This window comes from Manis pentadactyla, chromosome 18 (assembly GCF_030020395.1).
Source record: "Manis pentadactyla isolate mManPen7 chromosome 18, mManPen7.hap1, whole genome shotgun sequence".
Lineage (NCBI taxonomy): Eukaryota > Metazoa > Chordata > Mammalia > Pholidota > Manidae > Manis > Manis pentadactyla.
The window spans coordinates 29929780-29943200 of NC_080036.1; positions in this window are offsets into that span (position 1 = coordinate 29929780).

The window sequence follows — 13421 nt, forward strand, 5'->3', positions numbered from 1 at the left end:
CTCTGAGAAGCGCGCTGATGTTTTAAATGGGAACGGAGCCTTGGGCACTGATAAGAATGCTCAGGGAAGGGCCGCTGGGTCATAAATGAGAGACTACCACTGAGTCCTTGAGGAAAAGTGAAGTGAGCATAAGGAGGGATGGAAGCCCGCCCAGCCAGAGCAGGAGGGCATCTGCTGAAGGCTGAGTGACATCAGGGAAGCCCAGGAGGAGGGACGAGTCCTGAAGGCTGCTGCAGAGCACTGTCTGGCGAGGACACAGTCATGTCCCCGGGGTGCGTCGGCATCCGTTTGGGATGACAGACTCGCAAAGCACCCTGGGGGCTGAGAGTGAAGGGACGGTGAGGAGGGCCGTGAAGGAGAGGAGTGGCCCTCAGTCAGTGCTCAGAAGACAGCATGGTCCCTGGTTCACGTACTTGTAAAATAATGGCATGTTTTTGTGTCTTATAAATGGCACTGTCTTATAGCTGAGGAATTCCGAGGAGTGGTCATCTTTTCCTGGCCTAAGAGTTTGTGAGATTTATATTAGTAACCAAAGAGTGCCAACTGGTCGTGGACCCACATGGGTTTGTGGGAACCCCACTACTTCCTGGCACTTAAAGGGGTCCCAGGAGGTGCACGTCCATCCTATTCTTATCCCCCTTGCAGTTCACGTTCTCAGCCTTCCTAATGCTGGTGGTGGGGGCCCCAGGGATGAAAGGCACATTTTTCTGATGGGGGCCAAGCGCAAATAACCTTTGTGTGGATACTGTGTTCTGAGAGCTGTGGAATCTCAGAGTTGAGGAGGTGCCACTGAAGCCAGTGGGTTTTGTACCTATAACCTAACTATAACTCGGGCCCCATGTGGCCCCAACTTTGCATAGTATCAGTGAAAGGAATTTAAAGTCTCTCAGGATAATAGAATTGAAAATACTGCCAGTTTTTAATTAGTCTCTTGAAAAATCTCCAGGGGGAGGAAAGAAGGAAGGAGGGAAGACCTTCCTTATGCACAGCAACGCTTCTTAAAAATGCTCTCCCGTCTTCTTCTCCGAGGACCTTCATGCGGCTCAGCTGTTCCCGTAAATCGGCACTCAGCCAAAAATTCCCTCTGACGTCCCGTTTCTTCTCTGGCCCCCTCCCTTTCACTTGCCGGAACACTGCCCTGCTCAACGAAGATGTCTTTTCTACTCAGGACCCTCCAGCCCCCTATCTTATCTTCCGTGTGAACTGCTTTTCTCTCAATTATCAACACTTCTCATCCACTCCCTCAGTTCTGAGGAATGACAGGTGTATCTTTATCACCGCAAAGATACATAGGTGGGTTCCAGTACGTGGAGACCTTCAACCCATTATCTCAAAGCCTAGAACTCCTATGCTGCCTACTGCAGCCTTGGGATCATGTATGGCAGCCTCTCATTTGTAGAAAACAATATTTGTGGTGAAGACGGCATCACAGAGCAGAGATTCTACTCATGTACAGCTGCTGTCCCGTTTGTGGGCCACAGGGGCCCCGGGGGCTCAGGGGTTTTGATAGATCAGCACAAGGTTGCCGTAAGGGTTACTGAGAACAGGGTGGGAGTCTCACGGCTGGCCTGGGTGGTACCAGCGGGAGGTTCTGCCCCGTCTCCCCGGGAGCCTGGCCTGGGGACGGCCCCAAAGCTCTCCCCCTTTCAGCCTCTGGCGCAGGCTCTTGAGACACCTCTGGACAGAGGCCAGTCACGAAAGCGTATCTCTCCTCTCTCCCCTGAGGAACCAGGGATCCGACTGCCCGGTCCACCTCTTCTTTCCAAGATCACACCAGATTATCTGAGCAACCTTACTCTGTACCAAGCACTTTACAAATATTAACTTTTTAGATTCATATTAACAAACCTATACAGTAAATACTATCACACCCCACGTGTTACTGATGGCAGACACTGGAGCACAGAGAGGTTAAGGAGTGAGCTTGATGTCACTCCGCTAGTACATGGCGGAGCCGGCCTCTGAACCTAGGCGCTCTGCCTTGAAGTGCATGCTGATCGCCACTGGCTTCCATTGCCCGTCAGAGGAAAGCGTTCCATGCTGTCCTGAAAGGCTTCAACGCGCGGGATGAAGGAGGCTTGTCATACCGGCATGATAACACGCCGCACTGCGTGAAGTAAAGCCAGCGCAAAGCATCTGGCCTGCTCCTCGGCCCACTGTCATTGCTCAATAGCTGACATTATAGATTTAAAAAACGGAGGCCCCCAGGGGTAGACTTGTTTAAGATCACCGGAATAGGTGACCATCAACCTGGAATGAAGTCAGCTCCCCAAACCGGCCTCGTGGGCACTTATGCCATTACTTGCTCCCAGGATGTTTAAATGAAGTCATTCAGCTCAGCAACGTGCCACAAAATCTCCAAGTTTATTTCTCAAGTTGTAAGAACAAATCGCGGCGGGCCCCGCAGTGCCCGTGGCTGGCGTGGTCACCTGCCGGAAACACACCTTTCGGTTCTGCCCAGGCAGCCAGCCAGCGGTGAGCAGGCTCGCCCGGAGCCTTTTTACAATGTAAGGAATTTTCTGGGACTTAATGCCGCCAGAATGTCAGAAGAGTTCATGGCAGATGTGGTTGTGGAAACGTTCTGTATTTTTAGACAACCTTTAATTAAAACGCTTTGTATGTCTCAGGGACCAAATCATATGCTGCCACTTGAAGGCTGTCAGAAGGGGAGAAAGTCTACAGGGCTTCTAAAAGCAGCTCCGCTTGTTTTTATCTGTGATGGGGTTTGGGGGCCTGGCAGGGACGCAGCCGTCTCTCACTACAGAATTATATGAGTTTAATACACAGGGCAAATCTGGAAACTGTTCAACAATTCTGCTTAATTTGCTGTAGTCTGTGCAGCCCTGGGGTCAGACTGAGGCAGCGAGCTGAGCCGCCCTCCACCTCCAATCATTCATGACCTGGAGGGCCTTCCTAATAAGCGGACGCAATTGCTTGTTGGCTCTGAGCACCCAGACGTACGGCGATTCACAAGGCTGCACGGAGCGGAATCCCAGGCCGGGTGAGTTGGATGGAAGTGCCGAGAGTCCGTCTGAAGGAGTGGGCATCTTTATCTGGCTGTTTGGGAGCAGCTGTGTCAGAACTGGGTAAAAATAGCATTCTTATTGCCCAGTAAGGTGCAGGGCGGGATCCTCTGCCATCTCTCCTTTCCTGAGCCCTGTCTGCTCTGCGGCCGGATTCAAGTGCGCAGGGTCTTTGAGACCCACCCTGCTGGGCTCTGACCCCCTCCTGCCGAGTGTGGGCTGGGCTCTGACTCACTCCTGGGGAGGATGGGGTGAAAATGATGGCATGGATCCGAGGCTCGGTCATAAAAGACATCAGCTTTCCCTTTTTTATCTCTTTTGGATGTCTCCTGCTGGGGACGGCAGCTGCCAGGCCTCAGGGTGCAGGCAGGGTCCTTTGGGGAGGCCTGTGAGACACGGAGGGGAGGCCTTCTGGCCCCTTGGGGAGCTGGGAGCCCCGCAACCCCTCAGGTAACAGATGGGCTCCCTGCTGAGATCTTGGCTGCACATCTTAGGAAACCCGAGCCACATGCCTGGCGGTGTCACTTCCGAGTTCCCGACCCACAGAACTTGCTGGACAATATGTTTTTGGTATTTGAAGTCACTAAGTTTGGGGTAATTTTTGGACAGTGATAGGCAGCCTTCCCACACCCCTAGCCCCCAAGCCCTCATCCACTTCGACTTGGCCGCCCACCCCACATCTGTGCCCTTCCCCAGTGAGCTCCACCCCATCCTGGGGCCTCCCTGACTTTGGAAAATAAGCTGGTGCTGGGGGTGGAGGAGTGTGAGGGTCCTCATTTCTCACAGACTTTGGTAATAATAATTTTTCTTTTTTTTTTTTGTAAACTGCAAGTTCGAAATGTGTTCGGGTATTGCCACAATGCACCTCTGACACCCGCTCCTGCTTCCCGGGTAATGCTGGGAGTGGTCCCGGCACACCTTAGGAGCTCGAAGAATTCAGTCCCTCCCTTTTAGCCGCCTTTTTCTGGGGTCATGGCTTTTATGAGCGGTTTGTGCTGCTTTAATGATTCCAAGGGGCCACTCCCCACCCTGAACCTCAAAATGAGCAGGCTTACCCAGGGTCCCCAGGAATGTCTTCCTGTTGTTTAGCCAGAATCCTAAATATTTGGTTTTCTCTTCCCCAGTTTTCGGTTACAACAAGGGAAAGATGAACTGGGGGAAATACCATAGAGTCTGTGTCATCACTGCATTCCCCCCCCCCGAAGACAGACGTGTGCCATGTAGATCACGTGCCGGCGTACACGAGGGGGCTGGTTCCCTGGGGGGCATGTGCTCCTTGGAAGATGTTTTGTTCCCAAGGCAAAATGCAATCACACTTAAGAATGAGGAGAAACTGTTTAAAACGAGCACATAAAAAAATTGGAAGTTCTTTGACGAGATTCTTGTAATACCAGAATCCACAGGAGCAAAGGATCTCAGACCGTTTTAATGTTTTGCAAAGTATTTACATCAGGCAAATCAGTGGCAGCTGAACTGAACCAGGTTTGGGGTTTGAAGCAGACAGTTTATAGCTGATTTCCTCCTAGAAAGGAATGACAGGGTGACACGCATTTATCCTTGATGTTGGTTTAGATCCATCACTCCTGGTGTTTCCTAGAAGCAGGAATTTTAAAAAATGGGCAGATTGATGTGCAGTGAAGGAGGGGCGTCAGAAGTAGGAATTTGAAATACAGCCGTAAAGACATGACTTGAGAAAGTATAATGAGAGGATGTAAAGGTTTTTTTTAAATTTATGAATTGAGTTTATTAAATTTGGCTTCAAAAATTAATTTCTCTCTTTCAGCCTTCCACTTAGTTCTCAAGGTGGAGCAGAAGTTCTTGTGTTTGCTAATTCAGGGAGCATGAAAAGAAATGGTAGTTGCCCCACTGCCCCCAAGGAGACAGAGAGACATGTAAAGAGGATTCTGGAATTCCTCCAGCTGGAAGGGGACCGAGCTGGCCGTGTGCTGTCATCACCCGGGGAGCCTTCAAATGCCTGTTGAGGCGGCTCCAGGAAAAGGGTGGATCTGTGGGCATGATGGGCATGTGGAGAACCTCCAAGTGTGTGTCAGTGTTGGGGAGGGGGCGTCCCCAAGGGAGGGACTCTCAGTATCCCTTACTGTGCGGGTGGCATTGAGCCTGGAGACACAGCTGTGGGACCCTTGCCCTGGGGCCACACGTTAATCCAGAAGCGCCGTGTACATACCCAGTACGGGGTCTGGCCCTGGCCCCTGGAGGTGGTGATCGGTATGCCAGCCGTGGGAGCCAGCCTTCAGGGCTTGCAGAGCTCAGGGGATAATCCTGATGCGCAGTCAGGGCTGGAAACGGCAGTGCTGTGGGGCGGCTGCAGGGCCAGCGAGGAGGTGGGGCGCCCGGAAGGCTTCCAAAGTCAAGGGCCGTGGAGCTGGTGCCGGATGGCGGGGACGCGTGAGCGTGTGGGTGGGAGAAAGGGAAGGGCTACACTTGCTTTGTAGGGTCAGGAGCCCGGCTGGAAGTTGCCTCTTTTTCCTCCAAATTGGTGGCTCCCTGGAGGGAACTCAGTCGTCCCCCTGGTGAGTGTGACTGTGGGTAAAGCTTGACACCACCTCCTGTCTCCCTGGCCTTGGTGGGGACAGAAAGGGAGGATCCTGGTGGTGTCCCCCCAGCCCGTGGGGCCCCGAGGAAACCGTGGTCAGGGGAGCGGTGACTCTTCATCCCTGAATCTTGTGGGTGTCAGGGAAGCAGCTGTCGCCGAGAGCCCCTGGACCCGCCACTTTCAGAGTGTTGAGGTGCGGTCCTGACTCTTGCTGAGAAGCGCCAGGACTGCAAGGTTTGTGGCCACCTCTTCTTTATCAGTGTGCAACTGAAAGCCATTTACATGCTCAGGTACCAAATAAATCTTTGAGGACTGAATTCAAAGCAATGTATCACAGTCACTCAGTTTTAGATTGAGGACCTGTAGACATCAGCTGCTCAAAGGACAACGACTACCCGCTAAAGAGAGGAGAAGGCTTGTCTCAGGTGGCATTTGCCCAGGGCACAAAAGGCTCAGGGAGGGGGGCCATCGGGACACGAGGCCATCTCGCCGGAGGTGAGCGTCTGTGACAGCCCAGGGCCGGGTGACAGTGGGGCAAGTGAGGCGGAAAGTGGGTCTCTGGTGATTTGGCTGGAGTTGGGATGAATCAAGGGAGTGGCGGGAAAGAAGGGGTCCAGGAAAGCCGGGGAGGGTCGTAAAGGGTTTGAGAATGAGGCTGAGGTGTCTGGGTGTGATTTTAGAGGCATTGGGAAACTCCTAAAGGCTTCTGGACAGGGGAGGGGTGACACCCCTAGACGAGTAGCCCAGGGCAGAGAGGCTGGCGGCGGAAGGCCATGGGGAGTGCGTGGGGTGTAAGAGTGTAAGACTGAGGTGGTACTGAGGCAGGGACTGTTAGTTTAGGGGAAAAGCCAGGTGGAGAGACCCTCAAGGTACTGGCCCGGGCGGCTGGATACTGGTTGTGTAGCATTAATAGGAATGAAGAGAACGGGAGAAGCAGCGGCTTCTAGGGTCGGGAGGCCTCAGTTTTGGGTGTCCTGAGCTTGAGGCGCAGCCCAGGCATTGGGCTGTGGAAGCTAAGCAGCTGTGGGAAAATCAGGACCAGGAAGAGGGCAGCCTGGGAATGTGAGCACAGGAGTCCTTTGCATAAAAGCGAACCATGGGGCCCCGTGACGGTCGGGGGCTCAGAGAGGGTGGAAGGAAAGGGCTCACGTGGACGCAGTGTCAGGCACCAGGCCCGGCTCTGGGCATCGTCTCCGCCGCCGGAACAGCTGCATGTGACACGCCCAGGTATCCTCACTTCACGGGGATGCAAACAGAGGCCCAGCGCTGGGCGGGAACGTGGCCAGGGGACAGCCGTGCCGAGGCTTCAGGTCACGGCCGGGCGGCCCCTGCAGCTCTTGGTTTCTATAAACTAAAAATAACTTTAAGACCAAAACAAAATAGGAAGGACAGAAGCTCAGAATAGAAAACAGTCTTTTGCATGGAGTAAATTTAGTCATATTGTTCTTTTGTTTGCATTTTGAAAATTCATTGTGAACATGCATAGGTCAAGGGACTGTCATCTGGGAATGGATGTGTGTGTGAGCAGGAGCGTCAGCCCCCACGTCCTTCTGATGCCCACGGATTTGAATTCCCACTCGACCGCTGGCCAGCCGTACCAGGGCAATGACCCAAATTAGCCTCCTCTTGTGAAAATAGTAACAGATAAGATGCTGCAGATGAAACACCGTACGGCCAATCCGGGTCTGCAGCCTCTCCTCACCTCGCCCAGTATCAGGTTGTTCAGAAATCACGGTATTCATTCCTCACTCAATGGCACTCAGCCTTGGGGCCCCGGGTAGGTGACAGGCATGAAGTGTGATTATTGTAGAAGCAGTTTTACGTTATGGGTGTGATAACACAATATGGGCCCTGAAGGCGGCTGCATCCTAAACCCAGAAGCTGGGACTGCATTAGGTTAAGTAGCAAAGAGAAACCAAGGTGGCAGGTAGAAATGAGGTGACTATAAGGGACTCAGGTAACCTTAAGGTAGGGAGAGTACCCTGATGACTGGGGTGGACCCCGGGTCATCACAGAGCCCAGAGAAATGGGAAAGGAGGTCAGAACAGACAGGCAGAGGTGGCAGTGAGACCAGGGCTCAGCCCACATTGCTGGAAGAAGGTAGGACAGTGAGGGATGTGGGGGACCCAGCACCTGGAAGAGACAGGAAAGTTTGCCCCTGGAGCCTGCAGGGGGACATGGCCCTGCCAACAGGCTGACATTAGCCCAGCGAGGCCTGTTGTGGGCGTCTGGCCTCCAGGACCGTACAGGAGCACGTCTGTACTGTTTGGGGCCACGGCATCTGTGGCCCTTTGCTGCAGCAGCCACGGGACATGAATACAGCCGGACACTGATGGGGATGACGCCCAGAGCCCGGCCCATTCATCACCCCCGTGAGGTCTGGGGCCCAGAGGGTGGCAGCGCCCTGCAGACCCCCCAGAGGGAGTCAGCCTCCTTGGGGATGTGCGTGCTGAACTGGTCTGCCCTTGGCAGAGCGTGGCTGCGCCTGTCAGGCAGAGCCCCGAGGGCCTCCTAGCAAATGACAGGAGGAGGGGCATGAGTGGGCCCTCTAGGCAAGCTGGGCGTGATTATCTTCGGCCACTTCGGTGCTCTGCACGGTGGAGGGTCTGGTGTTAACAGCTAAGAGCTTCAGGAACGTGGGCGAGGGTGGCTGGGTGTGGCCGGGGGAAATGACTCTCCGCCGGGCCCTTTGTTCCTCATCTTTGTTAACCATCCCGGCTCCGATTCCTGCACCCACTGCCTTTTTCAGGTCACCCATGCCAGCACGCCGCAGAATGGGGACTTCCTTGGGTCAGAGTGTTAAAGTTAGTTTCCATCCTTTGGCCTGCCGTAGGTCGAGTTTCACTTCATGTACAAAGTCTTTCCTGGCTGGATTTTTGTAGCCATGCTCTCTGGTCCCTGACCTGCTGCCTGTGGGTCTGTGTGGGGCTGAGGTCTGGAGGACCCGGAATGCTCTCTGGGCTCTCAGAATGCTCACCTGGCCATCCTCGGGGGGGCTGGCGCCCCTGGCCTCTGTGCCGCCCTGTTAGAGACTCAACGGCGATGAGGGGACCCGGAGTCGGACAGCTACCTGGACACTTGTCCAGGCCCTGGACCGAGGCCTTCAGCAATGCTGCCGCCTCCCCAGCTGTGCTATGAGCTGAGCTGTCCACCCGGCTTCACCCACCTGGGCCTCTGTCACGGGACAAACAGCTCTACAGCCACCGTGTGTGCCCTACAAAAATATCTGCTTAAACGTTCACGTAAAGGTGATTTCTCAGGCCCTTTCAAGCTCTGAAATGCGTCTCCGTATTCGGGGGCCCGCGTTACCTCCCTCACCACCTGCGTTGTTACCAAGCGATGCCATCGAGCCCTTACTTCGAGGGCAGGAGGGCTTCAGCCTTCCCGAGGCCTTGGCGACCGCGCCGGGCTCCTCGGGGGCTGAACTCACTGCCTGAGAATTGTTTTGACTGTAACATTGTAAAAACATTGCTGCTTCTGGATGTTTCCACAGTCCTGGGATTCCAGGCAATAACATTTTCTCCAACAATGTCACAGCACCGCCGGCCAAAGAAGAAAAAAAAAAGACATAAAGAACAAAAGGAAGTGAAGAAATGTAATCAGATGTCAGAGGAGTGAAGTTTTCCTTATATATGGTTTTAATAACAGAAATGATGTACTGTGAGAACATCGATTTTAAAAGCATCAAACCAAAAAGTGCCTCGAGTTTTCCATTCACTGGTCTTTCTTAAAAAAAAAAAAAAAAAGAAGTCAGTGTGCTTGTATCAACATTAAGTGGTTTGATTTAAATTGTTTTTTGTTCTAAAGATGCCACATGTTTCTCCCACCAGTCAGTGCATTTGCGTCCCCCCACCCATCTTCCTGGATGTGTAGGTGCCCTCCTTCGGCTTCGGGGCTCAGCACGGGGGGTTTAGGCTGCCCGGCAGTGGGCATATGGGCGACGGCTCTGTGTGAGGCTGACGTCGGCTCACTGCCTCTCAGGAAGAGGTGTGCTCCTTTCCTGCTCTTCTCCCCCTTTCTGTTCAGCACCCCGGCCCCTCTCTGTGCGCTGCTGGGTTGTGCGTGGGGAGCCCAGGTCCCGTCCCAGGGTGCAGCCTGCCATCCCTGTGCACGGCATGGGGTGTGCAGGGGCTCCGTCAGGCCCCATCTGGAGGGACCCTTGGCTTGAACTTCTGTCCCTTGGTTCTTGGCCCAGAAGGCTGTTGAAAGAATGATTCTATTTTCCCACAATGGCAAATGGAGTTGGCCTGTTAATTATTGGGTGAAGAAATGCCTAAGACTTAGTGGGGATGGGCTTATGGGGGGTTTGGGTATTAGAGTAAGCAAGAAGGAGAAAGGGTAGTTGATACAGTAATGGCTGTTCTGGGTTGAATGTGTCCCCCCTGCCCCCCAAAAAAGATTTTGCAGTCCTGACCCATAGGACCTGCGAATGTGACCTTACGTGGAAACAGGGTCTTTGCAGATGATCAAGTCCCAAAGATTTAGTTAAGGTCAGTAGATGCACCCTGACCCAGGATGACTATGCCCTCATAATACGGGGAAATTTGGGCAGAGACATGTGGAGGGCAGACTGTGAGCCGAGGAAAGCCTGAGGCCCCCTGAAGCCGCGAGGGGGTCAGGGGAGGGGACCCCTCCCGCCTTAGAAGGACCCGGCCCTGCCCACTCCTGGAGTTTGGACCTCCAGCCCCTGGAGATGGGGACCCTAAGCTGCCCTTGTTAAATCACCCAGTCGGTGGCACTCCGCTAAGGCGGGCCCAGGAAACGAACCCAGCCGTTACACCGAGGCTTGAAGGAGAGAAGTAGCGCTCCAGGCGGATGAGGAGGAAACCCCCCCAGCGAAGAGATGGGCTCGCGCTGTGTTGCAGCGGCAGGGGCGCCCCTGGAGCAGCTGCCTGGGCTGGCAAGGATCACGGAAACTTGGAGGGGGTTGGGGGTGACACGGGCATGGGCCACGCAGCGGAAGACGGCCCCCTACACTTTACTTTCAGGACAGGGCTTGAGTGGGGGTGGGTCGGGGCATGGTCGCAATCGTGCTGCAGTTTAGGACGCGAGCACCTGAAGGAGCTCGAAGACTGGGCTGGAGGGAGGCGAGAAGGGAGGCTGAGGACAGCACTGTTGCTTGGAGGCTGTTTCTGCAGGAGTCCGGGTGGGAAGGGACAAGGGCAGGGGCAGCGGTGGGAGGGTGGGGTGGGAGTGTGGCGTGGACGAGCAGGACCTGGGCACGAAATGAACCGGGGGTCTGGGGATGCTCATGAGGCATCCAACTTGGGGCCCTGCGGGAGGCATGGTGCCATTCAGAAAAGAAAGGGAACGAATTTTTGGGGGAATGGAGCAGGTGTTGAGTGTGGACATACTGAACTCCAAATGCCTTTGGACACTATCAGTCGGAGGTCTAGAACTCAAAGGAGGGACCTGGGTTGGACACCGGGTCATCACTTAGAAGTGACAAGTAAAGTGTGCAAAGTGGGTGTGTCAACCAAAGGACATGCACAGAGTGAAAAGAGAAAGCAGGTGAGGCTGTGACTTTGGGGAGTGGCAGCATTTGAGAGACAGGGAGAGGAAGGGAGCCAGGAAAGGACCCTGAGAAGGGGCTGCTGGGATGGCAGGAGGGCGCAGGAGGGGAAGCCACGTGGGGACGTGAGCGGGAGGGCTGGGCAAGGGGCCAGTGCGGCAGGACAGGCCGAGAGGCAGAGGACCTCAGAGTGCGGTCACCTCTGACCGCTTGGAGGCTGTGGGTGCCTGGGATGGGGGCAGTTTCAGAATGAAATGGTAGGACAGAGACACGTCTGGGATGGTTTCGGGGGGAGGAAGGAGAACGTGGAGCCCTGTTATGGGGACCAGCACGTCCAGAACTTTCACTACAGTGGGAAGAGAAAGAAATGAGCTGATCGCTGGAGGGGCACCAGGAGGAGGAGCCCGTCCCCCCGCTGCAGTGCCCCGGGAGAAGCAGGGCCCAGAAGTGCGGAAGGGCAGCTGGCAGCCTCTACTTTGTCCATCCCAGTGGTGCGAATGAAAAAATTCCCCCCCTCCATGCTTTATTACTGTTATTAATTTGCTGAAGCAAGTTTAGATTTTGGTCGCAGGAAGTTTTAAACACTGCTAGTGGGGGGCTCCGCGGCGAGTGAGGTCTCTGACTTAGGACCCTGAGAACCCGGTGCCTCGTCTGGACTCGCTGCTCACGTCTGCTGCGAGAGAAGACCCCCCAAAAGCGGGGAGAAGCCACCAGTGACGCGGGGAAGAGGGAAGCCCGTCATGATCCGCAGGCGTTTTAAAACTAATGCTTAGACACTCAAGGTGGCCAATGAGGGTCTTGGCTTGCAAGAGAATTGCATTGTTTAGAATAAATCCCTGATTGGGCAAGAGTGGTGGCCGTTTCACATGCCTGCGCAGAGCAGCGCCCTGTTCTCTCCTGGTTGCAGGGAATTTCAGAATGAGGGCTGACCCTGCAAAACAGAGATTTAGAATTTAAAGCTTGACTTTTTCAAAGTCATCTTCCAGTGAGTTATTTAAATGCCAGACTGTTTGTCTCAGAATTTGCTAACATTAGGTCTTAGAGGAAGGGGGCTATTTTGCCTTAAACTTCTGCCTCCTCCCTGCATTTTAGCTTCCAAAAGAAGAGCAAATCAAGCATTTATTAACTCCTGAATGTTGTTACATGCCATAGTGAGTGATTCCCACGGGTCATCTTAACTGTCACACTATGCTTGCAATAGAGGTATCTCGATCCCATTTTTTTTTTGATGAAGAAGTGGCATCTCAGAGAAATAAATGATGTGTAAGTGAGGGAATTTGGATTTGAATTCAGCTAGGCTTCCCTCTGTACCCCCGACCTTGCTCAGCAGCTTGAAAGTCAAGATCTCTGCAAGGTGTCCAGGAAAGGACACGTCATAAATGCAAAATGTGTCTTTGCACATGCAGAGAAATCTCTTGCAGAATCATCTGATTTCGTTGTGTGTTTGAGGCCCGCACCGTGTGGCTCCCATGTCAAATCCTGCAGAAATTCAGAGAGAGAAGAGATCCCTGTGGGATACTAAAGTAAAATGACTTTCTGGAGGAAGTGAAACTTGAACGTGGCTCTGGAGGATGGAGAGTTTGAGAAGGTAAACAAGGCATTTTACAGCAGAAGGATGGCACAGGCAAACCCAAGACGGGGCTCAGTGAACGAGTTCGGCCAGATGTTTAGCATATCGGTGGGACCATGATGTAAGTTAAAATGTGACATGAGTTCTGTCAGTTAAATCATCAAGATTGGCTGAAACCCAGCATGGGGGACAATAGGGAGCTATTGCAGAGTGTAGGCAGGGAGCATTTTCTACCCATCTACCATTTATCCAGCCTGTAAATACTCGGGGAATTGTCTAAGAGCCTGTATGTTTGGACGGTAGCTGAAGTTCTCAGAAGAATGTGAGTTGAGGGGATTGGACGGGAAAGATTCTAAAGAAAAGAGGAAGCATTTTCCTACCTGTTGGTTGAGTTTTACCATTCATTCGGCAGGATCTGCCTCAAATGCTGTCTCCTCCCACAGGCTTCTCTGAATGGCTGTGCTTTCTTAACTCTTCAATTAGAGTTATTTCTGAATATTTCCCAGCTGCTCAATTGGACTATGAACTCAGTGAAAGCAGAGAAAATTTACACATCTCATCTTGTAAATGGGAACAATTTGCGAATTCCGACATTTAGTAATTAAGTTTTGAGTACCTATCATGTGTCAGGCATGATGCTGGTTGCCAGGGCTGTGTGCTTTTTTGTTGGACTGAGCTGATGTGAAGAGAGAGGGCCGGATGTTGTGAGGGTCCGTCCTTACCGCAGCATCCGTGGATTTATGAATCCCAGGCGGGCAAGGG